This window comes from Rhea pennata, chromosome 11 (genome assembly GCF_028389875.1).
Source record: "Rhea pennata isolate bPtePen1 chromosome 11, bPtePen1.pri, whole genome shotgun sequence".
NCBI lineage: Eukaryota > Metazoa > Chordata > Aves > Rheiformes > Rheidae > Rhea > Rhea pennata.
Window position 1 is genome coordinate 5146755 of NC_084673.1, and position 25532 is coordinate 5172286.

Consider the following 25532-nt stretch of genomic DNA (forward strand, 5'->3'; position numbering starts at 1 on the left):
CACAAACACCAGCACTGCTTGCAAAGGGTTAGGGCTACAACTACACCAGCTGCAAACATAGAAAAAAGTAATTTGGCAGGGAGGTCTAGAGGTCAGCTACTCCAACCCTTGCTCAAAGCAGGGTCAACTTCAGAAGTGGACGCTCCTCCATCTCCAAGCATAAAGATCCACCTTACACAGAGAGCTCAACTGAGTCACATAAATTTACAGAGGAGACAGGAAAGGCCAAGGCTCATTAAGGTTTGTTCCCCACCACGTAATCATAAGAAATAGGATCAAGCAGACATATCCCACAATCTGATTACCCTGCTCAGTGTTCAAGAAACCCCCAAGGTCCTTGTCAATCAGATAAGCATGCACATGTGTTTGGGCAGGCCGATGGGGACAGCTGATGGGAAGGAACGCCTTTAAGTGAATCACGCTTCATGGGACCCTGCTCGTAAAAATCACCGACGAGTCTTTCCTAAACTCCAAGCACGGCCTTAAGGTTTGAGCCAGACAAGACACACCATCAGGCAGGAGAAGCATTGAAATACAGACTGGAAGAAAGATTCTCTTTGGAACTGATCCTAGGCAAAGCGAGAACGTTTGAAGAGGGGAAGGACCTGTGGATGCTTAGGAGCAAAGGTATCCACTGTTTCTAGACAAACCCTGGCCAAAGACTATTCTCATCCTTTTGCCTACTCCCTCACCCCTCCTAAAACAGAGATGCCTTTTGCCCCTAAATTCTGCAGTACCAGTGCTGCTGACACTTAATTGGGTTTTCCCAGACAGGAGCTCCCTCCCTCCCCCAGCCTTCCCCAAATCACTTGTGGAGATTCAGGGACTTTCCAGCCATTTGGTATTGTCACAGATTAGATGCTTCCAATCTGGCTGCTACAGCCTAGAGAATCCCAGACCTCAGCACAGGATGTTTTTCTAAACATGGTGCAGCCCAGCTCACCCATTCATCATGCCACGCAGAAGGCCTGGGGTTTTTGGAAGGCGTCAGACTTGCTGAACACATGCTGTGTACCCACACAGAGCATGTTCAACAGGTCTCATGCTTCCCAGGTGTCTCTGCCCATGCGCACATACTTGTGCCTAGGAAACTCCCATTGCACAAGACAACTTCTCCCCTCGGACAAGCGGAGACTGCTGGGTCACAGCACTCTTCCTGCCAGCACCGTTCTCCAAAGCATGGCCAAAGGCAGGCTGCAGCACTCTGAGGACGCTGAGCCACAGCAGATGGCCTGCCAGGAAAACCAGCACGTTTCATGACACCAACAAGTTTTATGGGTTTCATAAAAATGTGGAGAAACCTCAGAAGTAAGACTTGAGGAGAAATGCTGCAGGGTCAAAACAGATTTATGGCTAGACTATCCCATTCTGGACTTTCCATCTGTACAGTGCCTGATGCTCAAACAGCCCCATTTTCTCCAACAGTCAAGTCATTGCCTCCAGGGGAATAACAGCAAGACATTTTCCCTTCAGGTCTCATACTACATCTCCTGGAAGCACATATGTGCTCCTACACACATACTGTAGGTTTATATAGCTAGGTATTAGCTGGCCTACCTGGTGAATACGGACTGGCAGAAAGAGGAGACAGTGTTTCGGACAGTGGTTTGAATTCTTTCCCAGCTGGAAGAATTCACAGAAAATAAAAATAGTTTGTCTTTTAACATTCTTTGTACTGAGTGCTTGGATAAGCCATAAGTAACTTGGCAGCAAACCAGTTTGGTACAAACACAGAGCACCAGAACACAATGCAGTCATCACAAAGCCATTGCTCTGGGCCAGACAGTAATTTTCCCCTTCTCACAGGGCAGGCCTCCAAAGTCTTTATGCTACTATATTCAACTCCATCCAAACTACATGATGTGTTACTAAGTGAGGACTCATGCACAAAAGTGAAAGCACCTATCATTTCTGGGCTATACAGAAGGTCATAACACACAGAAAAGAACTAAAGAATTATTTGCAAAAATTCAGGACTCCAGAAAAGAGAAACTCTGATTTATTCCTCTACTCAGACTTTGAACAACATCCTCAGGTTGCAAAGCAAATTTGTGATGACAGAGACACCAAAAGCCAAACAAGAAAAACATCATGTTTGAGACATTTATTTTTTTTATCCTGAAAGAAATTTAAACAAGCAGAAAAAAAAATCAGGATAAACAAACATCCTGACAATGGAGAGCTTATTTTTTACTTCCATACAGGAGTGAAAATCCAGAGCAGCCTAGTCCCAACTCCAAAGGCATGATCTTTCCAGAGGTAGTCACAGCAGGCTACCATTTAAACAGGAAGGATGCTCTAGTCTAAGTGCAGATTGGGACCCTGGAGACAACAGGGGGCTTTACAAGTGACATCGGGCGAGTCCCTTAATCTCTGCAAACAGGGGACAATTCTTCCATATCCCCTCAGCAATGTTTGGAGGATAAACCAAGAAATGACCACCAGGCATTAAAAAACTGCTATGGTAAAGGCTTTACAAGCACTAGATGAATAGCTCTTTCTCAGATCCCACAGTCAGTACAGCCTGAAATAGGATACAGGAGAGGGGAGGGGAAAAAATACACCCACCCACCACACACATGCACACGCATGCACATCTGCCCCCTTAATCCAGCAGGCTGCAAGATGAAAGGCTTGTCCAACAACTCCAGTCTTGCTTGCATGGCCATAAAGCCCCTCCCAGCATGGAAGAGAAGTGGTGCTGCAGTACACATGGCGGAGCAGAGGGCCAAGAAGCCTGGGAAGGTTTAAGTGCCAGTTGGGAACTGCACTTCTGGCACCAGGTGCCACAGCTCGGCCAGCCCGCAGGAGTGTTCCCAGGGCCGGGGAGGGGGTGCACACAGAGGAGCTGACACATGCCCTGAAAAGTGCAGAAGGGACATCGATGAAGTCACCCTCCAGGTGCATCACAAGCCGTTCACAGTACGTCAGCCTCTGCTGCCTTCCACTCAGCCCAAAACCTGTTATTCATTCCTCTTCATCTCATTGCCAGCTAGATGAAACAACTTTTCAGCCTTTCACTCTTTTTTTTTGCCGTAGGATGCCTAAGTCATGGACATAACTTACATTCTCAGATCATCAATTCTCTCCTTGGCTTCCCACATTTGCAGGGTTATGGCTTGCAACTTCTTCCCCATGGAAGTCAGAGGCCCAAATTACTTCCCACTTCTCCCAGCTATGCTCATGGCATACTCTTCTGCCAGAAAGCACCTGAATAAGTGCAAAACCACTGAATCAAAACCAGGAGTCTGAGAAGACGCATCCCAGCTAGACAGGGCACTCACAGATAAACAGCACTTTCCCACTTGCCTGTCTTTCCCTTCAGCGCCCTGCAGCTCCCAGCCACTCTTCTGACCAGCAAGAAGAAACACACCAGCATCCACCCCCGGGTCTCTATCAGAGCTAACAGAATAACAGGTAGGGATATATTCCCCCATATCCTGAGCAGGCACTCTGAACCACCAACCTGTACATTCATTTTTTTGCCCAAGGGAAGGAGCTCGAGGGATGGCAGAGGGGAAGAGGAGATATATGGCAAGTTGAGTCTTTGTTTTAATTGGCTGCTGTTAAGAACATTAGAAGGATGTTTGAAGGAGAATGATTATGGGCAGAGTGCAGAGGAGGTAATCAAAGGTGTCCAACAGACAGAATTTATGATGCGGCTAAGCAATCCATCATCTGGCTATCATTCCTACGTACACCCTCAAAATATATTCAGCCTGAGGGTCTCAAGAAGATGCAACTGCTCTGGTGACCCCAGCTAACTGCACTTTTCTCCTTATAACATTACAGGAGCAATTTATTTCAAGTCAGGAAGGAAGGGTGGGAGGGAAATCAGTTAAGATATAAAGGATAAATTGTTTAAATTCTCCTAAGTGCGAAGACAACTTTGTTTACTAAAATGCATACTTGGGAACATATGCATACAGCACAAACTCAACAGAGGAAATTTGGTTCCCTACAGTTCCCTGTCACATAGATGCATTTTTTCCAGAGGAAGTCCAATGATCTTGTTTGCGTTTTCACTGCTAAAGAGGAGTTCAATGAAATTTTGTATTGGGAAAGTCTAATGAGGTCAGAATAACAGAACAGAGTAACCAGGAAGGAATGTTCTTGCATTTTATTTTTAGAACAAGGATAAAGGTGGGGCCTTGCGAGAGGCAGGGGATGGGCCTGTTTTGGCAGAGGCACCCATGCTAGAACGCATGGTCCTGTAAGGTTGGGGCAGAGGGACTGAGCTTATTTTTGCGGCAGCAACCCCCCTACTGAAGTCAGCAGCAAGCGTTTACCCTACCTGGAGCACAGCAAGCAACGTCAAGGAAGCACAGAGAGCTGAGCCAGCGATAGCACAGGGCTCAGTCGCAGTCAGGGGGCTCTTAGCCACCAGAGCTCAGTCTGAGCACAGTGCCGTGTCCGTTCGAGTGGCAGGGGGGAGCGTGAACAAATGAACAGCAACACCGACTTTGCACTCCCGAGTTGTGGCTTCGTTTTTCCCCAGCATCTTACACCCTCTATTTTTAGAGGCTGAAGAAGCTAGTGTATATTCTGGTGTCTCAGGAGACCTCCCTGGGATGGGTAAACACTGACGAACAAAATGTACAAATGGATGAGAAGATACAGAGAGGTTAAATGACAAAGCCGGGAAAAAAAAAAAAAAAGCAGTGCCTAGACACCCATGTCCTTCCCTCCCTCAGCAGAAAACCCCCTCACCTTCTGAATCCATTTCCATTTCTTTGCCTTTAGTACCTTTAGTAGCTCCAGTGAACTAGAGAGATCCCGGTTTCTTTACATTAAAGGGAATCCAAGTTGCAATAGCCTGTTGAGAGGATTGTGAGCAAGGAAAGCACAGCGGAGCGGTGCAGAGGGCCACGCGGTGCCGACACGCTGCGAACAGAGCAGCCGGCGGTACGAGAGGGAACAGGATTTAGCCTGTTGTTAAGTCTTAAGGCTGGATGTCAAAACGCAGTGAGACACAGCCTCGGGGAGGGAAAAGACAACCAGAATAAGACTGCGAAAATGAAAAGGAAGGAACAAAACTAAATAAAAGAATCAGGGAGTGGGAAGTGGCTTAACTGGGAATAACAGGTAAGGAGGAAAAAGGAAGCATTCAAGAGCAAGCAGGCCATGGTCTGTTTCCTGGCACCAGCTAATCTGATTGGCACCAAGATATAAGAAAGAGAGGCTTAAACAGCTCATGGGAGCAGCTCTTCAGCTGGGGAGAGCCATCATCACTCAGCAATTAACTCCAGCGCAGGCTCGGCCCCATGGGGTACGGAGCTATTCAGCCAGGCTCTGGCCCTGCACGGAGAGCACGGGCCTGACCCTGCCGAGCACAACCAAAGCAGAACAAAGGAGAACAAGATTAAGTTTCTTTGTAAGGGTTAATAGACAACAGAGAACAAGCTGTTCCACGCATTCAGGTCAGGAAAAATAGGGCTGGGGCTTGACACAGGCGTGCCTTTAGCTACTGCATGCACTGCTGCCGCCCTCGCCAGAGACTGTGCAGCGGCGCAACCAGCTCTGCCCACCAGGGATGGGACTGCAAGGAACTGGCCCTAGATCAGCACGGGGACGATTAATCCAAGGGATTACCTTGCGGGGTATAAATTTAGGGAGCACCAAGGCATCCAAGAAAGGAACAGTGAGCAAATGGAGGCTAGCATCTCTGCTCTGTCCTCAAATTCCTCTCCCCACCCCATTCCCTGTGGCCACAGCATGGGCCATCACAACTCAGTATCTATGAGGAAGGGAGCGAAGGGAGAAGGCGAGATGGGAGGATGGACCCTCCTCACACCCAGCACCCGAAGACAAGGGGACACCAGCCACCTGCAGGTGCCAAAGAGTAACAAGAAGGCAGGTATAAATGATACCACCTCCTGACAGCCTCCCGCTATTTTTAACTCAGAGGACCTTCCAAGCCTGCTGCGGTTTGCCTTCTCAGTAATCCCCAAACAACTCCTCAGCGAGTACTCGTCCAGTCTCCCTTACAACTTGTGTAGCATCACACATCCTCAACGCCCTTTGGCAAGGGCCTCCCTAGCTCCGCCACTCCTCACCTGAAGAGGTTACAAGTCCTTTCAGAGGGATGTTAAAGGAAAGTTCAAGCTCCTTCAGCCACAAACACGCTCTGATCTCCCTGCCTCCCTGAGTACTTCTATTATATGCTATAGACAGAGCATCAGTCTCTTCCCAGAGACACATCCTTTTGGGGAGTTCTAGTATCAGTGACTAAGTTAAAAATCTATGTATGGCAGTTTACAAAACTTATTTCTCTCTGAGATAACGGGGAGGAGGGTCAGGGTGACATAGGGTAACCACGGGGCGGGGGTGAGTCACATAATTTCCAACCCTTCCTGTGAGCTCAAAGCAGCAAATCTCATTTGCAACCCCTAGATTTGCAATTAAAAAAAAAAGTGACCTTGAATACAAGAGCTACAATTTAACCAACCCGTATTCAGGTTTTGTTAATCAAGAAGCTCTTCCGTGGGCTACAGCACAAAGGCAGTTTTCCAAAGATCACGTTACCTCTGCCCAGCTGCACCACAGTGGAAACTTTAGCAACTTTGATATAAAGGCTCCGCGAGAGCACTCCTCTGCGGAAACCTCCCTTACCAGTCCTTGGCCCTCTCCTCATTCAGAAGCAGGGTAAGCTTGGGCCTCACAAATCCATGCATAAGGCAGGGCTTGCAATTAAGCAGCAACGATCACAATCCCACGGCATCCTCAAGGGACTGATGACCAACTGGGTGGAGTTACATCCATTAACCTAATCAGCATTTAAACCTCAAGGACTACACAGCAGAGATTGCCACCAGGATTAGGAAACAAAATGAGAACATACTCTTAAAACATGCGTCTTTCAAGGCTCTGCAGAGCCTTACAGCTGCATCCTCACAGATAACCACATCACAGGTACAGGACAAGGTTAACAAATAAATGCCTGGAGCTAATAAGCCCATTTATTCATCTCATCTAACACAGAAATGCCTTTTCCCCTCCTCCATCCCACAGTAATGTTACCTTGGCAGTGCAGTGCCCATAGTAAGTGCTAAGTCTGTCCCTTTAGGATGAAAGCAAAAATATTTATTTTGGGAATGGGTACTGTGGTGCTTCCTACAGTCCCCCAAGCAGCTTGCAGCATCAGAAAATTAAGCTGACTGGAAGAGCAAAGCCTAATGCTGCCCACAAAGCAGTACCACTTTGACATCATTACTCATAGGCCAGCTAAACTGGGGGCCACTGCTCTAGGGCTTTTTCTGTTTATTTCTTTAGGGACTGTTAGGTGAGAGAAAAATATGAACTTCAAAGAAATGCCCTGGAAATGCCATGTGCCCTAGATCACCCCATACATCCCCACTGGCAGTAAGAGCTGAGACCAGCTTCACCTCCCTCCTTAACTGCTGTTCTGCTTGTTAACAGAGCATCGATTGCATGCCTTTGCTCTTATCGACTAGCTGGGATACCACTGAAACATGGTGGTAGTTTGTAATGAATATTTTTAACCTCTTGGGAAGCCTGTTGCATGGCAGTGCTTTCTACTGCAGCGGATTTTAGCATGCTATCCTCGCTTCTCTAGAGGGCTGCCTTGCAAACAAGGAGCTCTGCTGTAAGCGTGCATGCACGTGGGTGGGCTGAGAGCTTAAAAGTCCTATCAGACTACAAGGGACCTACCAGGACAAAATGGTCTAGTCTACCTCTAGGCAAATGTTCAGCACTGCAGCACTGATTCTGCAGTTTTTTCCAGGCTTCCTTTGTGATTTTAGTCACTAGCTCAATGCATTCCCCTCTCCGCACCATTTCTGCCCAGCCAGAGCACTCTGCTTGCAGATGGGAGGGTTCTTTTTGTCTGGTCTTTTGTTCTTTCAATATCTAAATATCATTCCCTTAACACCTGATTTAATATTGCGACCCCTTTAATTGCACGCAATGGAGGTCTTACTGGAAATCTGATTATTGTTTGAAAGTCTGAGCATTTCATCCCAGCCTCAGAATTGATCTATCGATTGCTTTTAAATCTCCCATTTTAATTTAACATTTAACACTTCATACTTGCATTAATTACATTTCCCATGATCAACGTTAATAAACACTGTCTCTGGCCCTCTCTCGATAACCCTCTGGAAACAGACCTTGGAGACGCTGCTCTGGCAAAACTCACACAACAGATTCTCTCTCAAACACGGGCATTCAAGGGGCTGATTTCTTCATACTGACAGGAAGGCAAAGAGGAAAAGCATCAGGGCTGAGTAAATACTGAACAACAATACCTGCACGGCTCAGAGACCCAGCCCAGCCCACATCTGCCAGCAGAAGCGACCACCGGCCGACGCAGAGACAAGCGTACGCAGGGCTCCTGCCTCGGCAGCAGCACCGGGGCTGGATGCGGCCAGGACACGCAGAGCAGAGATGCCCGCCAGCTTGTGACCCATCTGTCCCACCCCGGTGTGGCTGGAGAGGGACCGGCTCTGATATGGGGAGTCTCCGCTCATAGGCTGATGCGTAGATCAAGGAAAACTGAGCCTTAGTAGCTCCGTATGTCCCAGCATTTAACACGCACTGTGCTTGCGCAGGCCTGCAAACCTAGGCCCCTCTGCTTGCCTCCCCCCAGCACAACACAGCGAGCCCAGCACACCTCTCGGATGCCTGCTGCATGGGTCCCACAGCCCTGCTATTGCAGGATGCAGCCCTGACCACTAACTCCCCCTTCGTGTGCCCAGCCGCAACCAGAGACCCAGGCGGCCACCACAAATTCAGTCTGATTACAGAGAGGTACTGGAGGGCTGGAAGGTTCAAGTCCAGATCCACTTCTTGAAGTACCAATGGTTAAATTTGTAAGTGAAAATATATTTTAATGGGGGAAGAGAACTCCCCTTCTCCACACTAACATTTTCCAATCATCCCTCCTTGAAAATACTTCGTCTCCCTGCAGTAAGGCAGACCTCTTGTTAGCAGACACAAACGGCACAGGCTAATTACCCATCACGCTGGGTAGAAGGCACCCATCACCCTGCTTTTACATCCAGCAACTGCCAGCTCGCAAGGAGAAGGTGCTCTGGAAAAGTTCAGCTTAGCCAGGAGGATAGTTTTGGATTCTGCACACACACATGCATTACAGGAAACAGCTGAACTGCTGGAGGGGAACTGGGTGCTTCTCTTACCGTGCCCACACTGCCCTTGTGTTTCTATGTCGCAACTAGAGATCAAGTAAAAAGATAGAGCCCCCAACACTGAAAAAACAAAGATCTGTCCCTGAATAATTTCTCCAGTATATTAAGCACGATTCATTCTTATGCAAAGACTGCCCTGTACAGCTGCCAAGGTTAGCAAGACCTTGCTTTATTTGCTGCCTATGGGCTGGCTGTGCAAGTTTTACCTTGTACACATTTTTTTCCTTGCATTCTCCTGTCTTAGGCTCCCCTTCTGCTAGCACCTAGCACCTTGTTATCTGTTTAGCAGGTTATGCAGTCTTCTCTGGCTGTTGATAATGACTACCCAGTACCAGCCACAATTCCAGCAAACAGTTTCTTATGGTATGCTTAATTCAAAGACATCAAGGACAATATTAAAAAACAATTTTCAAGGAAAACATGCTTCACAGCTTTTGCTAATGACATCAATATGTTTCTATTTTCAGAGTGTCTTGACCTGCTGCCCTCTCACGCAGCCATCACTGTTCTCATTCTAGTATCTACATACAGATGATTTTTTGTGCAGGGATTTCATTCAACCAAATGGCACTGCCTGCAAACATAAGCTCTGGATTACAATACCAGTGAGCGTAGATTTCCATAAGCAGCCAACTACGTGTGCTTGCTAAACAGCACAGACATAAATAGATGCCAGGATCTGAAAATAAGGCCCTTGTATTTTTTTTTGAAACACAGATATGTTTTTCTTGACTATACCTAGTACTTATAACTAGGCTAAGGATTTTTTTTCCCCAACCTTACTAAACATTGTGACATTGCAGGGGCAAAAGTCAAATTTAGATGAAAGAAAAACTTTATTTTGAGTTTGTACAACATCCTTCACCTTTGACAACCCTGTTATTATGAAGGACTCTTACTACAAGTAACTTTAATCCAAGCACTCGCTTTGCTGAAGAACAGAGTGGTGAAGTACCCTGCCTGAGGTCAATAGTTGGGTAGGAAGAAACTTCACCACAGCCTGCCTGTTACGGGACACACTGCCCTGCCCCTATCCTCTCTATGGGCTAAACCAAAAAATCAGCAGAGAGACAGCAAGCAAGAATGTCAAATACTTCCCCCGACCTGTCATAAATAGTGCAGTAGAGTCCCAAAACAGCAGCAATTCTTCATTCTTTGCTGGCTAACTTCAACTTACACCTCACCACACATGATCTACTACAGCAATGTTCAGTGCTGACCTCTTGTTTATCTGTGTCTGATGCAAACAAGCTCCCAGCCAGAGAGGAGATCTAGTCTGGTGAAAACAAAAAGCCAGGACACAAAATGAGGGCTCACACGTCCTTTTTCCAGTCCAGAAACCAAACACTGTTCCGGTCGTCTCACTCCGCCCCTCCGCCATTGCCTGCACCCTGTCCGTAAGGTGCCATGAACAGCACTAATGTCACATAGCCCTAGAAAGATAGAAACTCTTTCCCCCTTTCTTCTGCAGCAGCCTGACCTGGCAGGCACCCGCAGCCATAGCCATAACACAGATCATCCTGCAAGCTGAAAACAAATGCTGGTGCCAGAAGTTTCCCCTCTTGGAGAACAGCAGCACTGTAATGAGGCTGGGGGGGGGATGTTAAGCCACACTGCTGAAAAGGGATGCAATCACATGGACTTCAGGCTCTGAGCAAGCCTACCCTACCACACATGCAGCTCAAAAGGTTAGCATCACTTACGGGCAAGAGCCGTCTGGCTGAATGTACCACCTTTGTTGAACTGAAAACAGCTACATGATAGAGTGGGCTAATTAACTATACTTTACTTTTGGGTACCGAGGCTTAAATCCTGGCTCTTGTCACAGCTGAAAATGAATTTAGAGACTACAGTGAGAGCAGAGATCATTTGTTTTCACAAAAATCAAACAACTGCCAGTCTCCTGACAGATCAGCCCAGAACATCATGCAAGGATATTGGTGCTTATTGCTGCTATTTCCCTAAATTATTAATGGATTGATCTGAGTGGTCATCACAACTATCAGCACTGTTTAACTGGAATGAGCCTGAAAATAAGACACATTGCCATGGAGCAGTCTCAGTTAAAAGGCTCTTTTCCCATCAACACCACATTTTCCAGTTAGGACAGTGTGGTGTGCACTCCGTGACACAGTCCTGTGCAGATTACATATCACTACAGAGAAGGAAGGAGTGTCTGGTAGGAATTAAAATTAAATTTTCATCTTGATCCATACATTTTTCAAATTCAGAGAGACATAATGAAGCCCTGGTGTAACTCCAGGTACTCCACTACAAAAATACCAGGGCTGATCTTGGTCCAGTGGAGCTGAGGATAATTTCTCCATGTCTTCACAGCTGAGGGCTGTTCAGCAGAACTGGTAAGGAAGTGAGGTCTTTCCTATAAAGTAAGTCTCTATTTTTATCTTGCTAAAAGTTTCATTCAGAAATTAAAACTCCCGCTTCAGGAAGAAATCAAGGACCCTTTTCCCTTCTGATCTTTAATATCTAAGTTTTCATCTAATCAAAGAAGCCATTCTTTCTTTGAAAGAAATCATCGTGGAAAAATCAGAACAGTGGACTGGCCCTTGAATGCTTCCAAGCAAATACATAAGTAGGAGTACCCAAGAAGCTGTGGTCAGACAGCGCTGGTGTCCCTGGTGGGAAAATTCGAACTTCTCCCCCAAGTCAGGCCAGAAGCCAAGCCTAGCCAGCTCAGGCAGACGCGCTTACTTGCGTCAGGAAGCCGAGGCAGCTGGCCACCATGCTGGCCACCTCCCTCTTGTGTGATGCTGGCAGAGGACAACAGAACTCCCCCACCATGCTCAAAGCCCATTGGAGCCCCCACTCCGTCCCAGCTTGTCATCTCCTCTTAGGGAAGCATTTAGAAGCTATAAGCTGCATCCCTGACTGTGGCAGCAGCATGCTCCTCCAAGCAACTGTTTGCAGCATGTCACTGTCTTTCTACGCCTCAGTTCACCCATCCCAAGTGATGGGGATCCTCTGTGTCAAAGTATTTCTGAGATCAGCATGCTCAATGTATAACCAGCAGCTAGCAATACAACTACAGTTTTGAAAACAGTATGATGCTGTAACTACTAAAGCACAACGGCTACTGTGTCATTTGCCTCTTTCCTCCTCTCTCAGCATAGAAATAATCTCCAACATCCTCAACAGCCAATGCAACTGAGGATGGGCAGGAAGACACAGCAGAGGTCAAAAGGTGCACAGAAATGTTTTCTGAAGCAGCCTCTGGCATGTGATGCTCAACTGCCCCATGCAAAAGGCCCAGACACATAACCCTTCAACAGAACAAGCTGAGGGGTGGGCACGGTCTTCACACTGGGGATTTACAGAAACAAAGATTTGTGTGGAAGGCTTCCCTTGGACAGCTCAAGGCCGAAGCTTAAACTACATGACATCTTTGGATGAAAAGTTACATACTTGGTGGGATGGGATCAACCAGAAGAAATCCAGGAACTGGAGAAGAACGGGGTAACAGCCATAGCGCTCTGGAGGCCAGCAGCCGATCCAGAGAAACAGGAGCTCCCGGCTTCTATACAAGGAGCAAGACCAAACCAAAATTCTGCAAGTAAGGGCCATGCATCTCCCTCCGCAGTTATCTTTAAATCCTCTTTATTCTGTGGAGCTATTCTCTACCCTCATTCGCTTTTAATCAGGCCTGACCTAGAGATGTCAGCCTCATTTCAGCTAAGTCAACATAACTGCCACATCTAGGATGCTGTTACAGGGGGAATATATAATGTAATTTCTTTACACTTTTGGTTGGATTCCAGAGTCTACTTCTTGGTCTAGACCTGACCTCGTTCTACTGCAAGCTTAATCCTTTACCTTAAGGGCACAGGGAACATGCAGGGATCCAACATGGGCCTGTCAGCTGGCAGGACCCTGAGACTTTTGGTTATGCTGCACAATGTTTATTGACTAAAGGCTCCCTTAGAACCACATCATCTTTGAAAATACACATACATTCAAGAGCCAGAAAGCAAACACGAATGATCACTTCACATCGTGCAAGGTAAATTCCTACTCCAGAGCTTGTACAACAGGATATGCATCTTCAATTAACATCCCAGAAATTTCCTCAGATGCAGCCCTGGCTTCACACCAAAACCATAGCAAAGTCCAATGTATTTAATTTCATCTAAAGGTTATTCAATCTTCAGCAAAGAGAGAAGACATCAATACAGTACATAAATTTAATATTAATACTTCAACCAGCTACCACATCACCCTGTAACAGGGCCCTACAAGGCACAGCCCAGCTACTTGCTGCAACAGCACTTGCAAATTAAGAGCTAGTTAATGGCTTTGGTAGTATGTCACACACTTGGCACATTCCTTCCTTTCCCCATCCTGTGCAGCCAACACAGGAGTCACAGACTGGAAGCAGGTGGACAATACCTTGTCCCATCTCTGTCTCACCCAAACACATCACTCGCACAAACAAGGTATTGCACCTTGGCTCCTGCAGCAAGAGATGGGGAACCCAAGGCTATGCACAGACCCAGCTGCACAACACTAAGTCATGATCTACCCCAACATGCAAAGAGGCACCCACAGTTTGATGCTTGCAACATCCTTCAAGTGATGTCTGACCTGCTGTCCTCTGTTTGAAGGGCCGTTCTTCTAGCTCAGGTCCCCATTCTCTCCAATCCATCTCCCCTTCCGATCCCCTCTCCTCTATCAATTCACACAAAGTTGTCTTCACTTTCGATCTCTTTGTTAACTATCCCCTCCAATACTGATCACCTCGCCTGCTAAAATCCTGACTCCCACCCACCTCACTGCCTGCTTTTTCAACGTGCTGTCAGTGAGCCTTCCTGCAGAGACCTGCAAAGCCTCCCTCACTACATGACTTAAAAAGCTGATGGCCAGGCCACCTGCTCAACTCTAGCTCCGCTCTCCTGGGAGCCCCACATCCCAGCCCGAACACTGAACTCTCAACCGCTGGCTCTTCAGAGCAGAGGCTGTCTCCATCTTGCACAGGAGGAGGATCTGGCTTATGTGCTCCACCTCATGACTCAAATGCCTCAACCCTGCTGAAACATCAATAGCAGCAGGAGAAATATTGACCAACAAGGGAAACATTAGCAACTAATCTATTATCAACTTATTCTGAGAAGGTAGATAGCCACAAATTCAGCCTCCAAATGACAACATAGGTGTTATCTGGCTCTCAGAAAGATGTTTGTATGGAGTTTTCTAAAAATGTTTGTGGGGAATGTCCCCAAATCCCAAATTTCTATCTCACAACACTGAGTCAATTCTCCTTGGTTCACAAGAGCTGCTTCTCTTGTGTAAGGCTGTGGAGCTGTGAACAGAAACCCACTGAGGTCAGGGGAGTCTCTAGATCAAATTCTGAGCTCCAAAACAGTTCTTAAATGTGTGCTGCAGAAAATCTTCCACACAGACTCACCTTTCCTATCACAGGAGTAAATGGGGGAGGGATAGGAAGAGATTAAAAACAAGATAAAAGCCAGATCCAAAGGCAACAGAAAACGAAGGATGCTTCCTCAGTTCACATGACCACAGATTTGAGCCAAAGGTGCTTTTAAAGTCCTTTTACAAAATATTTTAATCTGCCTTTATGATTATATCTGCTATGATTGCAAGCTAGGCAATGTTTTTCAGATAAATTATTTATTACAGTTACTAACCTGAATTTACAGACTGTTTCAGAAGAAAATTTGAAACATTTCTTCAAAATAAAAAGGTAGGTAACATTATAACATTATTCTTCTCCCCACTTGTTTTCCTTTCCTTTTTTCCCCCTTTACTTGTCAGCTGAAACAGTGTTTCAATGACATGTATCTCTACCTTTCATCTAATAAACAAACAATATATTTTAAACCTAAACATGTTCTTCTTCCCCTTCCCTATCACCCAGTAGGATGACAATTTTTTTTTTATGAGCTTCAGCTTATTGAAGACAACAAACATTTTTATTACAGGTTGACCCAAAATAGAATAAATTCCTTTTCTTCTGTTTTTGCTTGTTGGTCTTCGATTTTTCAGTTTAGTCCTCTACTTGAGGGAGGAAAAAAAAACCACACACACACACAACTGTTAATCTTGTATCTCTGGCTACAATGTCACAACGAGGAATTAACAGAACATGTAGTTCAAAGCATGGGATTACTACTCCCTCAGCATTAGCAAAGCACCCTCTGAAAAACGCACATGGGAAGTAGACAGGACAAAAAAACGAATTAAAAGGTCAGCAAAAGCAACTCTTCTATTGTATGAACCTCATTAATGTTCCTTCCTGGGTTAAACAACAAAACACAAAACAGCACAAAGCTTAAATTAAATAAAGTTAATGGTCAATTTAAGCTCATCAGCATTAAAACCCAGTTCCAAAAAGCACAGACTCACTTCAGCTGCATTTCTGGCATCTAGGAGAGGTCTTCTCGCGAGGTGGAAGCTCAGGTAACACGCACCTCTTTTCAATGAGGCTCTTATTACGTACATACAGCAGGCAAGGCAACGTCACACACAGTGGCATGGGTCTGGTTTAAGGCGAGGGGGCTCTTACAGCTACATTCTCCGATTTGTTCGTCACACGTAAGCTCTAACTGTGAAGGGCTGAGGACAGAGAGGCACGTTTTCTTGCGTGGAGACGCCCTTTACTCAACACAGCCTAAGAGCTTCACTTGTATGAGGCTGTGATTAGGGGATTCAGGTCATGAGCAAGCAGAGCTCATGCTTTAATTCTCTCTCTCTCTCTCTCTGTTGCCTGAAGCTCCAGAATAAGCAACACCACATTCACGCAGAAATCAAAGCCAACCAGTACATGCAGGAAGGACCACCAGGTCTCTCTTGAAGAAGGGAGATACAAAGTCAGCTGTCATAACCCCCACCTGAAGGTGTCAGATGCTACCGCTCCACCTCACTGCTGTGTCCCCGCATTAGAGGCTCTGGCTTCTCAACAAACGTGAGTACTAAGGCCAGTCTCACCTCTGCCTCCACAATCCAGCTAATATTACTGCATCAAGTACCTCAATACCACTGCATCCGTATTTCCCAGAAAGACGTACGTCAACAAATACAGCAGACTGTTCCTCCTCTTGCCCTCTGAGCTCAGCAGGTCTGCTCCCCGAGATTCCCCCTGCTGAGAACCGCTCTGGAGAAAACCAAATGCCTACAAATTAAACAATATCCTAGAGATAGCCATGCACTTCACTGTCAAACTGCAGTCCTACTCCGTACTCCAGTAGGCATCACACAGGATCAGATCCTTGCTAAGTGATCTGGGACTGCAATAACACTCTCCCAGCACTGCTATTTACTCGTGGCAGTGTCAACTACCTGCAACTGCTGTCCCAAAAATATGTAAGAGCGATCTGTGCTCTTGGGAGCTCATGTTCTAAAGGCAGAGATCAGGGAAAGCAGTCTGTTCTTATTAATGCAGTTCTAGGCTTTAAAAACATACACACATACATACTTTTATATATATATATGTGTGTGCATATACACACACACACCCTTCTCAGAAGCAGATTATGGCTATTACAAAGGTTACAGACATTAAATGAATTTAAAGTCATTCCTCTGTCATTCCAAACATTAAGGGGTTTTGCCATCCTCATAGCATCACTCCCATCTGTAGTCAGCTTCACTTTCTGACTACTGCGATGATGCTGTATTTGGACTGTAATCACTATAATGGACCTCTCTCCATTGGCATTTTTGTTGTACTAGACACCTTTAAAAAAGCATTTGTAGTGTTGGTTGAACAAGCATCTCATCTTCTCTTATTTAGGTAATTGCTGTGTAAGTCTGAAAAACAAGTTCTGCAGTTCTAACAGCATGCTCTGCCCATTGAGAGGAAATGAGGAAGCCTCACTAGCACGGTATCACAAGCGCAGACCAAGCGAGTGCCACTTCCTCTGCGGCAGTTCAAGCCGGGGCTCTGCTGGGAAGAGGGAGCCCGGAGTATGAAGCAACCATCCTGCAGCATCAGCATACTCCAGGGAGGTCAGCATAGGATCAACAGCTGTCTTTCACTGGTGACAAAAACCAGATTTGGGGTTTAGATTGCTCCTAGTAAAAGTTCAGATTCAAACTGAAGATATTGCTGCATGCTACTCCCCTAGGAATTGATTTGTTTTAAAGCGAACATTGGTGAACTGCAGACTGAAGATGGAGCACAGTAACATGAGCAACGCCAGCCACTGATTTACTTTTAGAAGGAATAGTCCTGACATTTTAAAGTTCTGAATCAGAGCTGTAAAATCTTCTCCACAAACAAAATAAATACCTAAGACAACTTAAATGAAAGCCATCAGTAAAGCAAACCACCAACTGCATGTGTTTGCTGCTGAACATCACGAACACTTGCACTAAAAGCTTCCCACACTTTTTTTCATCTACATTCTACTAGAAGAGAGGCAGCTCCACGGCAAACAAACTGCAAATTCCTGCCTGCCCAGCGTGAAACCAGGAGTGCTTGGCTGGGTTGCGGCACAGAGCTCCAGCAACCTCAGTGATTCTGTGATTTTGCCTTCCTCATGTGCCCACCTGGCCCCCACAGCAGGAAGGCAAGCCAACACATTTCTAAGCTTGCAGAGCAGGACTCCGAGCAATTATTTGAAATGCAGTTGGCGGTGAATTCCCATAGCACAGGGTTAGCCCAACTCAAATGTCCTGTCCTTTTGCTTCAGAATTAAGAGCTACTGCTGCCAAAAGGTACCTGGCTTTAGCTCACAGCCTTATGCAATGGCTGCACTAAGCATTACTCTTATTAATCAATATGCAACTACAACAGCTGCTGTTTTATTCAATAAAAATCCCTGGCAGCTTGCAAGAAGCTGGCAGCAAACAGCTCAGGCTCACCTGTCCAGACACCCTTTAAGCCTGGGCACCCTTAGCCTCTGCTTTCACCACCATTTCCAGCAAACTCAAGCCCAGGCTGCCATCAGTAGGAGTAGTTCTGCCCTTCCATGAGCCCCAGAACTCATTCCTGCCCTCTCCCTCAGAGGGGACAAACATCCACAAGACCAAGCACAAGGCAGGGGAAATGGGCCAGCAGAAGCAGGGAGAAAAGACTGCACCTTTCAGAACCAATACCCATTTGAAGGGCATGAAACTGCAGGCTGAGTTTCTCCTGGAATCCAGGGGCCTCAAGGGCACTCAGCAGCACCCAGGAGCTTCCAGCAACTGACAGCTCTGCCTCTACTAGGTCTCCTTCAAGAGGCTTCCAACAAGTCCCCCAATCGCACAAGCTCCACACAGGTTTGCTTCTCTCCTTAAGTGCACTGAAAGTCATCTACATCAGAAACACACCAGAGGAACTGGGTGTGGATTCTGCGATAAGGGATAAGAACATACCCCGCAGTGTTTTGCGACCAAACACTCCTCAGGTACTGCATCCTCCAGGTGGGCTAAGCAGGGGAGGTGCTCCAAGATCTGGGGGAAGAAACCACTTCCAGTGTAAGCTAGCAAAAATGGTGCAGTCACTCAACTAAGGGAATCAAGAGGGCATCCAGGACAGACTCTACAGCCAGGCTAAATTTATAAATTCTAGCACTGCTGCAGAAACAAGATGGTGGCACTATACAGCAAATAAGTAAATCTATTGTTAGAGACACCAAAGACTTTGCTGTACCTTCCGCAGGGATCTCAGGTCCTTTCAGAAGCATATCTCTTCACCTAACATATGCCATAAAATGAATTTGCCCTTAAGCTGTACCAGTTGCCCGATTCCAAACTCGACACCTGAGCATCAGCCACTGAATGTGTCATATGACGATGCTGTCACTGCAGCTGGAAAGCCCCTGACTCAGCAGGTCTCTCCCTTCAGCAAGGCTGACATAACTTCACACAGCACCAGCCCTGCACATCCAATTCATCTCAGGTTCAGAAAAAAACCCGAACCACAGCTGCTCAAGCAACTGCTCTGGAGACCTCAAGGATCATTCTGAAGGCTGTAAGCAGCAAGAGTGGTCAGTCTCAGATGAGAGCCACCCCTGGGAGAGCCAGCTTCCCTCCAGAGACTGGTCCAAAGTGATATGCAGAACAGGGAAGGGAAGAATGAGGCCAACCGGTTCCCAGAGCTGAATAAGACTAGGGAGTGTGGAATTAAAGGCAGGTGGGAAGGTGTCTGTCTCGCTGCAGATGTTCTCCCTGCACGCCAACACAAGAAGGCATTTGCCATTCCTTCTACAGGAGAAGCAGTCAATTCTAGGCAGCCTCATTTACATGACCTGTTGCGTAGCTTCCTCAAGCACCATATCAAAGGTGCTGCCACATGAGCCAGAACATGGCTGGGTTCTCCAGGCACACCTGATATTAGCTAGTTACTAAGACCATGCGCAAGAGCGGGCGCAGCGGTTGCTGCGTAAAGCATTACACTGAGTAATTAGCCAAGCTGAATTCACAGGTAGTGGACTTGGTCTGGACAACAAACCAAGGTCAACTAAGGACCTAGAACTGAGACGTCCAGAGCTAGAAACAGGAACCAAATGCAGCAAATACAAGGCAGAAGGGCCTGTGCCAGAACCTGGGAAGCCTGTGCCAGTGCACAGAGGCACTTCACAAGGTATGGGTTTTTCAGCGAGATACAGTGACAGCGTTTTCGTGCTTCAGAGAGAGAGAACAGGCATACACAACCTTGTTAACAGTCCATGCTTCTGTTTCTTTCTTGTAACTCAGAAACAGCTTTGCTGAAATGTATCTGAAAACATAACACAAGCCCCCTGGGCCAGGGCTTCCTACTGTCTGGTAGGACGCCAGCACTGCTCATTCCCATTTTTTTTTTCAAAGCATTCAGAATGTATTTAAGAGGATCCCACCGATATCTGCTATGTCTGTAAAAACATCCGTCCATCCTGACTTGCAGTTTGTAGAAGGATGAGACATATTACAACTGTGTTGCACGCTCGGCTAAGAGGAGTAACACTGATGGAGTTTTTACTAAGAGAAATCTGATGTCCTTGTGCTGACAAGCCCAGTCGAGGTGAAGCCCGACCCTCTCTTTTCTTTAAGTTTTCTATTTCATGGCCTGTGGTAACATTCTGTATTCTGAGGACTAATCCTGAACCAATTGCTCCAGAGAAAAATTCCCAAGCAACAGTGAGTGAGTTAGCTTCCAGCAGCAACACTAAGTGTGCAATGCTCTCTTTTACAGGGGCAGCTTTTCCTTCACAGGGCAGGTTTTCCCATCAGTTAATCACGGACGCTTTGCCACTCAGCATTCCAACCTTTATTACCACTTTAATGACCAATCCATCAGCCCACTGCAAATCACACACGTACCTCCAGGCGTCACGGTCCGGTGCAGCATGGTCCCCTGCAGTTTGAGAACCTTCCACTGAAAGATCACCAAACACTTCGCAAATATTAATGAATTAAGTCCCAACATGCCAATGAACTTGGGCAGCATTACGTCCTCGTGATCCAACAAGCGCAGAAGCAAGCTGACTCATCCCCACCCCTCCAGGAACCTGCAGAAGAGCCAGGGACAACAGCCAGACTGCCTGACTCCCTCCACGTGCTCACCTGCAGACCAGCCTTCCTGCGAATTATTTCAAAGGTTCTTTCCAAAAAGAAAATAGCTTTCTGTTTTCCTTGAGAAAGCAAGCCTATGTAATAAGAAAGGTACTAATAAAGACTTCACCATCCAAATTAAAAGTCAAAAGCAGCAATAAAGAGCCTCTGAAATACAAGAAACATGTTGTGCCTGGTGTGAAATTTATTGCTGCCTTGCAGAAGGAAGCCAAACATCTTAATATGGAAAAACACCGCTACTTTTGACCCAAGCAGATTGGGAACAGGAAGTAAAAACAAATTACCCAGCTGTGGCCTCCCTGACTTATGAGCAGCAGCAGAGAAACCAGCATTTCCTGTCAATGCTTGTCACAATCCATCACTGCCTGGTTTTGCATGCTGTTTTCCTAGCATCCAGTCCCACTCCCACCTAAACCATTAAGGATTTGTTATTAATGCTCTCAGGAGCAAAATCAGATCTTTATCAAACAGAAATCATCTGGGGAGAAACAAGAAAACAGACTGCAGAAATAACTCCAAATACTACACCTAGAAAGGTGCCAATCTCCCAGGGCAGCACCTGGGTCTTTAGACACTATGGGAATTTCTCTGGTCTCAGTGGAGTATTCTCAGTTTTCACCAGCCAAATACCTGATTCAGTACAGGCAAATTTCAGGAGTTAATTTCTCAAGGTTTGCTGTCGATGAGTAAACCCGAAGCTAAGTCAAGCCTCAATTGGCTTAACGCATAATTGCTTTGCTTTTAAATAATAGCTCTGTGTTACTTTGTTTTTTTGTGGTTTTTTTTGAGCTTGTATATTACATCCTGATTATTTTTTCAAGTTTTCCTATGCAACTACAGGAATAATAGAGAAAGACAATACAGACAAGCTGATTTTTAAATCATCACTTTAAGTCAAGGAGCTGGAACTTAAGAAGTGCCAGATAAACCCAGGAACCTGCAAGAAAAAAAAAAAAAGGAAAAGCTAACAGTCCAAGATCTTCTGTTAAAAAATGTAACTCAATATCAAAGAGATTGGCTTTAAGACTTCAGCAGAACAAATGCTGAATACCATGCATGTAATGCAACAGGAACAGCCATTTATACAATCAGTGTACCTTAAACAGAAGCTTGGAATCTGACTTTTTAATTAAAATTCTGCTTTCAGGAAAGCTTGTAACTATTGTTTTTATTAGCTCAAACATATTTACCTAAAAAATTTTAAAAGACTACATGCCATGTGTAAAATAGTTAAAGTAGAACAAGAATTTTGATTTGTGTGGATTAAAAAAGATAAATTAAAAAAATCACAACAGCAACAGGCCAAATTATGCTCTTTAGTACAACATGGCCTTTACAGCACATTTTTGCCAGCGTAAACAAAAGCAGAATTTACCCTACTACACTTCTGAGTAATACCTAAGCCTGTATAGAATTGATGGAGGAAAGAGAAAAAGAAAGAAAAAAAGCCCGTAAGTGTGCACAAGCACATGTTTTGCCCATTACAATCCGTGACATTTACAAGGACATGTGTTTCGTGCCATTGTTTTGCAGTAAAGTACCCCGAGTGTGCATACGAGTAGACTCTCCCACACAGAGCAATTCCCAGTCCTACCTCAGATTCTTTTAAATCTGTCACCTTCGCATTCCTAAATGCTGCTTTGGCTGAGGGGCTGCACTGTGAGAACGGAAACTCTTTGCACTCATATTATCACGCCGCACAAAATGCTCACTGTGCCTGAGAAGCCTCCCAACAAAATCCAAGTTTATCATGCCAAGGAAAGAACGATAAATGGGAGTCCGAAAAGGCAATCAGAAGTGCCGCCAAAATCTGAGCTCTTTCTCAAGAAAGGCCCTCCTTTAGGAAGGCTGCCAATCAAACCCAATCACGAGGCTGTTTTCGGAGAGTGAATAGAGTTCTTATTGACACAGCTTATGTCTGCAGCACGCAGTCCTCTGCAAGGCTTTCAAGAACAGATCGGATTACACAGGCACATTCTCTCTGATTTTATGCATTCAGAAACCCTTAGACATAAAATACCAAGCTCTAAAGGCCACCAGCTTTCGCCTCATTCTCAGTGTACGTACATTTACAAAAAGCACATGAACAGATCTTGGCACCTTTACTTCAGCTCAAGAGGACCTAGCCCTTGTTGAGCAGGGCCCTGTAACTGAACAGGCCAAGCCACAGATTTGCTCCATGCAAGTCACACAAGATGACTCATTCCCACGGTGGGTCCTTAGCGTCAGGGTAGGAAGAAGAAGAAAAAAAATGTGTGTGTGTGTGTGTGTGTGTGTGTGTGTGTGTGTGTGTGTGTGTGTGTGTGTGTGTGTGTGTGTGTGTGTGTGTGTGTATCTGTTGACACCATTTGAAATAGGGGTGCTCTGGGCAGACAGTCCTTCCTGGAAGCTGGCATGGAAAAACAGGAGGACGCACACCTTCTAAAAGAATACACACCACCATAGCTTAACAGATACGAAGTGCACAACGGCAGATGGATCACAAGCAAACAAGCTACTCAGGAGCAGCGATTTGCCTGCATGTGTGAATCTAGAGAAAACAAACTAAAAGGACTGGTTTATGCAGTTTCTATATTTATCAGGCACAACGAGGAACTCCATTCCAGGAGCAGACACATGTAGAGGTAAAATCTGGGATACCCATGATGTTGCATTAAAAGTGAACACAGAATTGCAAAATGCCTTGGTATTATAAATGCTTCAGCTTAAAGACAGTGTTTCAGCATGAGATGCAACCATACACCAAATTAGGACCCAAGCATTGCCTTAGAGAAACATGCGTGCACAGCCCAGAGATCTGAAAAATACCGATTAAAAATAAGTTTGGAAAAAACACTAACAAGCCAATCAGTGTGTTATGTGCAAACAATTGGATCCCTATCAACTAGAAGGGAACAATTCTTGCATCAGCTCATCCACACAAAACTGAAACTGCTCACTGAAATATTACATATGGCAAACACACAGCGTATCAAGCAGGTTTGAGGTTCAGGGATCTTAAGGGCAAGTAGACACTATAGAGTAAACAGAAACATCCTTTCTGCTTCTGGGCTGCTATCACCCCCCCCAAAATCAAGTGCTTCTATCCTGTTGCACAAGCTTTCCTCACATTTTGCCCTGCTGGGTGCTGCGAGGCTGGACCTGAGCAACCCAGATGTGGGATGCCACATCTGTTTGAAGTGGCAGATCTTCTTTGGTTGGACACTTGGCCTTTCTTTTTGGAGTACAATAAAAGAGCCACAGCTCCTATGTCTGCCTTTGGAAACCGAGGCCCAGGCAAACTCAGCTTTCCAGCATATAGTCTCCCTCTCAATGAAGGGCATCACATTTCTAGTACTCACTTTAGTTTCCACACATGACTTCTAGGACGCTCATGGTCAGAAAAGCCTACTTGTGTAAAGATTGCATATTCTTTCCCAACATGTCTGAGTCACACAGTGGTTTGCTCCACTGCCAAAGCCAAGCTCTCCCCACTGGTACAGCAGGGAGTCCTGCTGCAGGCTTCAGTAACTAAATTCTGACTGCAGATTCATAATCATCATCTGGGTCTGCACTAACCACAAAGAAAATCCTGATTTGCTTTCAGGTTCCTGACTAAGCTGCAGGCGTTGGTGACTAGGAAAGCCATAGTATGACTTGCACACAGAAAAAGATCCATTTGCAAGACACTAGCAATGCAGTTTTACAATCAGTTTAAATCACCATAAGCCAGTGCTGCTAACAAAAGCATCAGTCCAGCCTCAACCTGTTCTGTTTGTATATCCCAGGTCCTTGTACCAACACAACTGTTTGTGTGGCCACATGGAGAAGCAAACCAGGGAAGCAGTTACCAGTTAAAAGAAGCATTTTTCCCTGCTGTTTTTCTGCAAGGTTACTTTTAACTCATGAGGACAGTAAAGAGATCAGAGCAAGTGCCTGGGAGCAGGACCACTTCATTCACTGCAGCACCTGCTTCAAAATAGATTTGGAAGCTATACTACAAGAGGTAAGAAAGCTCAAATCCCAGAACTTGTGACCCACTCTGATGCTCCCTTGGGTATACCAGACAATCCCTCAAAAATCTCACTTCTGAGGACAGCCCAAGTGCAAAACAGTAAGATATATGCACTCCATCTTGCTAAGCAGAGACAAGCACAGGAGTGAAATACTAGGCCCATAAAACCTAAGAATACCACTTAAGCCTCATGCAAGCAGTTCCCTGACAGCCAGCCAGGAGGCCAATCAGGCCACTACTGCTCAAAGTGGAACTGGGCGTGAAAGCCACTAGAAAAGTCATCTATGTGGGTGCAAAATTGCATCCATTCCTGCAGTGCCAGGACCCCAGCTAGACAACTGCCCTGTGTCCCTACTCTTCAGTAGCCTTCTTCCAGCACATGGCCCAGCACAGAGCAGGGAGGAATGGCAGCGAGGAGAGGGGCCAGTCAGCAGATCCAGTCCCTCACTCCCCCTTGGTGGAGAAAGAGAAGGTGGCTCTTGGACTTCTGACTTGGCCAAATACCGCTCTGCAGGTCTGTCCACCTCCTGCAGTACACCACCCAGGGATTAATTTCCTCCCTAATCTTCAGGTCTGCTTTGGACTCCTATCAGTATGTCTCATTTGGAAGATACTAGCAAACTAACAGATATACAGCTGTATCCACGCCGAACACGTGTGGAAAACACAGCCACTTCTGGAAAGAATGACTGCATCTAAGAACAGACTGCACCTTTTTGCCATAAAGGCATCCCATAATACCTAAAAGCTTCTCTATAGTCCATTGTCTTTCAAATAGAAACACTCAAATGCTGAAATAGCTCTCAAACTTTTCTGTGCCATCACTACTCTAAAAATGAGTTCATTTAAATATGCACCAT

At 45.8% G+C, this 25532-nt stretch overlaps 1 protein-coding gene across 10 annotated transcripts in view; it reads right to left on the reverse strand.

Moving 5' to 3' along the window:
* MBNL3 (muscleblind like splicing regulator 3) overlaps positions 1-25532 on the reverse strand; it is a 105601-nt gene that overhangs the window by 76945 nt on the left and 3124 nt on the right. The window contains exon 1 of one of the 10 annotated variants that reach the window (XM_062584986.1): positions 4711-4763. The exons of the other annotated variants lie outside the window; for them this stretch is intronic. The gene's annotated coding sequence lies outside the window, so the exon portion shown is untranslated. Of the gene's footprint in view, positions 1-4710; positions 4764-25532 lie in introns of those variants that run through there. 10 annotated transcript variants of the gene reach the window in all.